This window comes from Argopecten irradians, unplaced genomic scaffold (genome assembly GCF_041381155.1).
Source record: "Argopecten irradians isolate NY unplaced genomic scaffold, Ai_NY scaffold_0879, whole genome shotgun sequence".
NCBI classification, from domain to species: domain Eukaryota; kingdom Metazoa; phylum Mollusca; class Bivalvia; order Pectinida; family Pectinidae; genus Argopecten; species Argopecten irradians.
In genome coordinates this window covers 9,455-14,181 of record NW_027188346.1, presented here as the reverse complement: position 1 = coordinate 14,181, position 4,727 = coordinate 9,455, and positions in this window count along the sequence as shown.

Sequence of the window (4,727 nt, the reverse complement as noted above, 5' to 3'; positions counted from 1 at the left end):
ACTTTTTTGTCGTCGCGGATGAATAATTCTACCTTACGTGAAGCGTCATCATTCGCTGTTCAATTGAGTATGCTCCTCCCACTTTTGACCGACTTTTATTGAATAATTACGTCACTTTCAAATGACGATTTTATTGCATAAAATATATATAAAAAGTCGTGTGAGTGTAAATATAGGGATTGGATTTCGTTTTTTATGTTGACCATGCTTGTATGGAGCATTCCTCTAAGAGGAATTGCTCCATACAAGCATGGTTAACATAAAAACGAAATCCAATCCCTATATATGCAAAGTGACCGCGGCTGACGTCAACATTTTTGATGCACAACGACGTCCTTGTGAAGGTAGAGAAAGAGTGATGAAAATCTTTTAATGGTTGAACGTAATTGCAATTTCATCATTTTGGTTCTCAGAGAAAAATCATTAAACATGGATCTATGAAGTGGACAGGTATGTTTATCTATTATGCCTGGTTGAGAGGGCACTATTGCCTCATAGTATTGTTGAGGGATGGAATAGTGCCCGAGCCGCACGAAGTTAATCATATCCCATCACGAGCCAATACTATGAGGCAATAGTGCCCTCTCAAACAGGTCATAATGGGTTTAGTACATCACCCTTACATGAGACCCCCGTTTTTCATGTCATCGTAAACAGAATCACGTCAAGCCAGACATGAAGCGAGCACACCTTGCAACGCTATCTTCATTTCCACACCACGTTGTTACATTAAAAGTGCAAGATATGAATTGTCGTAGAAATCTGTATTTCTTTAAAAACGGGATTCAGCTTCATGAAGATTAAAAGTAGATCAGTAGAACATGAGTGCTACTGTAGAAATTAAAGCAACATTTGCTTCCATCCCCGCACACAACAGCCTGTCCGCCATCTTGACGTCTTGGTCGAAGCGCAACGTTATAATGACGTCAATTAATGATGACGTCACAATACATTCACGTTCAATATCGCGCCACTTCAATAGTGCCCCGCCTGCCCGGGCACTATTCGCCAAATAGTACCCATGTGTGTAGCCAATCAGAATCCTGTATTCTGTCACGTGATGTACTAACTTATATTAATTTGAATTCATTCATATTAAAGATGCTCCGCCGCCTACAGAGCATAAATGAAACCCATCATTTGAACAATAATTGGTGTTTTAATCGGTGTATATATATGCCTAATTAACACAAATATAATTTTCAATAATTTATTTTGCTTTCGTTGCATGCGCAATCAGTACTGAATTCCATATAGGACATAGTGCCACGGATTTTTTTTTACGGGATGCAATTAATTATTTTTCATATTTTTATTTTGAAGTAAAATTAGAAGCTCAAACTTTTTCAGAGGTGGTAATGGTGAAAAGTAGCTAATTTTTGTAACTAAACTGAAAAATACTGAACAACGTCTGCTCTTGTTTAGTGATGAGAAAAATTACAGTCTGTCAGCGTGATGGAGCATCTTTAGGACAGGTCGAAGGCAGCGTAGAATCCATCTTCGATTGTAGGATATTTGAAAGACTTATTTACGACTATTAAGTACTGAAGGGGAATTCTGTCTTATCAGTACTCAGTAAATAGACCTCCCTTTATTGGCTCTAGTATTTACAGGTTGTTGACCTGTGGTTTTAGGGCAACATGATGATTTGTTGGACCCTCTCGGTCGTCGGCTTCGGCAACCAGTATGTGGTGAGGGTCCAACCAAACAAATCATCTGATTTGCTCCCGAAAAACCCATGGGCCCAGTCTTACAACCTGTTTTTGTCCAACATTTGGTGCACGAATTGTATATGTGACTTCATAACTGACGAGACACCTAATTCATACTAAAAAAAATAAAAAAACCTGCAAAACTCTTTTCTAAGACTTCACTTTAACTTTCACTGCCTAATACTACAACTACTTTACTTGTGTACCTCCGGTCCAACAGCAACAATTTTTAAAAAACATGTTTCTTTATGACCGCCGTCGACCGGAAAAAACAGTTTTCAGGTTCTTATTTTATATTTTGGCAATTTATTGTCAATAAGTATTTAAATAATGAACGAGGATTATATATAGGGGTCTTATACACAATATCATATGGCATATTTGTTTTATAGGGTAACTGGGATCGGGTCACAACAGACAATCGTTGGCTAGATTTGGATAGTAGCTGTATAAAATAGGCCAAATGCAAAACAAATACAACAGTTTCTTCGTCTTCTTCTTCCTTTCCCCTCGTCTCATCAAAATACTAACTACATGCATTTGATCAGTCCTAACGCCTTATGACAGACATAAAGAACATCCCACCCCATCGCCGAATGCTCGAAGTACACAATAATCCCCACCGTGCTCGAAGTGCGATGTGTGAACATACATGTGTATATACTACATTTTGTATGTATATTCAGTATTCCGACCTGCACACACTTAAACTTCAGTTTTCGGAACCAATGGAGGTTTATGGTTAAGACGGAGAAATATCTGAGAAATCCCTAGGTACTGTGACACTTTCCGTATATATGATTAGTAATCTTACTGTTATATAGATTTTCAAGACTAGCGATATAAATATATTTAAATCCAGATTATCCTTTTTAAGTAATCTTAAATTCGTCAAGTAAAAAATGGAAAACGTAAAAAATAATCACTGTATTTAGTAAACAAACATGTAAAAAGTAAACAAACATTTTTGCATGTGACCTACAATGCGCACAGCACAGGTTGTACTGTACAGTCAGTTAATTGGAGGAGAACATCTAGTGGCCCCTGGGATGTTTGCAAATCCAAATAAAGAATTAGATCAGATTAGTAGGCGCGCTGAGTTCATATCTGGGGGTGCTCTGTAACTTATTAGTACTCTGGTGTCTTTTGTATTTTAGGAGTAACAAATGACTGTATGAAGTCATACTGCAGTACATAGTTTCTGTTTAAGTAGTATATTTGTAAAGTAGAATTGCGTCACGAGGACGAATATTGTAAAACACCGAATATCTTAATAATACAATGTTCTAAAGTCTCCTGGCTCCAGGATCATAAAACGGTCTTTGACTTAATTGCTCTTTGTCAATCAAAAATGAAACCTTTGAAAACGTTTTGTAACACCCATCTGTGATTGGCTAAGTCTAAACTTAAAAAACTTTTTTGACTAAGATTGTTTTCATGCTTATTGAGGCAACATATCTAAGTCCAAAACAGTCTTTGGAAAGTTAGAGCATATTTGATGGGGCTAAGTCTACATTAAGTCTAAGATCTGTTCATGATCCTGGAGCCAGGTGTCTAGCACATAAAATGCATTTTTCTGGAAACTATGTATAAATTGAACCAAATTAAGTGAAGATATTTCAATACGGATCGAATATGTTGACAAAAACATAATGTTACTTAAATGAAAATAATGTGATAAATTCATTCAAATTATTCTTGCTGGTTTCTGTGACTGGGCTGGTCTCAGTTTTCAAATTATCATAGTCGTGATGAGTATTTACATGTCCCCGGTGATCTAGAGTTGGCAAAAAATAAAATGCATTGATCTGTCATAATGGTTACTACATTAGAGTATATAATACAATCTCATACCTACACGAGTAATTTTTGCTAGTTTAGGGCAATATACTTATGTCACCTCTGGCTGTATTGCATGGCTACCCATGCAATAAAGCTTCGTGTCGTTACAATTTTACCATTCTTTAAGAAACTAGATTGGATTTACTTTATAAGATACAAACAAAAGGATTTGCGTTGAAAATATCATGCAATTCTCATGTATGTAGAATTGACTTACAGTCGAGTTTTTTTTCGAATTTATTTCAAAATGGCGGAAAATCATAGTACTTGAATTGCAATAAAACGTCGAAATGTGAGAGAGAAAAAATACTCTTTCATATGTGGATTATCCACACTGAATTACGAGATATTGCGGCATCTATGATGAGCCTGTAACACAGTGCTAGGTTAATGCGTATTAACACTATGACCACGTTTCAGTTATACAAATGTACCCAGGTCGATATCTTTATCTTTATCCTTTATGATTATCTTCTTAAAACATATCGACCTTTTAAGTTGGCCTTTAGGAAGGGGTTCTATATCGACATTACACAACATGTATACTTCTATAGCAAATATTTTGCAAAAATTTAAAGGCATATTAATTCATAGCCTTTGAATATTATTTAGTACTAATCAAATGTATCAATATTGGTGAAAAATGTTTAAAGATATTTTTGATTTTTAAAATTTTGTATCACGAAAATTGGCCTGACCATCGAAAAAAAATGGCATTAGACCATAAACAATAATAACGAAAATCATAGGTTTCCTCAACAAAACTCTCTAATAACTTCCCACGACGAAAGCAATATCATCCGGACGGGCTTAGCCGTTGGAGTATGAGTATTCTTATAGGAAAACATTACACAAATTAAGGAAAAATCATAGGTTAAGGAACCTTCATTAAAATCTGTAATGCTTTCCTATGGAGAATTTTAAGTTAAAAGATTCCTTAGATTTAAGGAATATTCGTGAAACTGGGCACTGGAGGTAAGGAAGTGGTTTGAAAACATCTTTTCTCAACTTGTAATTTACTGATTTTTTTAAATATAATACAGACTAAAATCTGCATGTACAAATAAGAAAACAATGTCGACTGATATTACAATGCAACGGTGGTTGAATTATGCCATTTCGTCTTTTCGCCCCGAAAAAACAAAAATTAAATATCTTAATTATCTTCGCCAT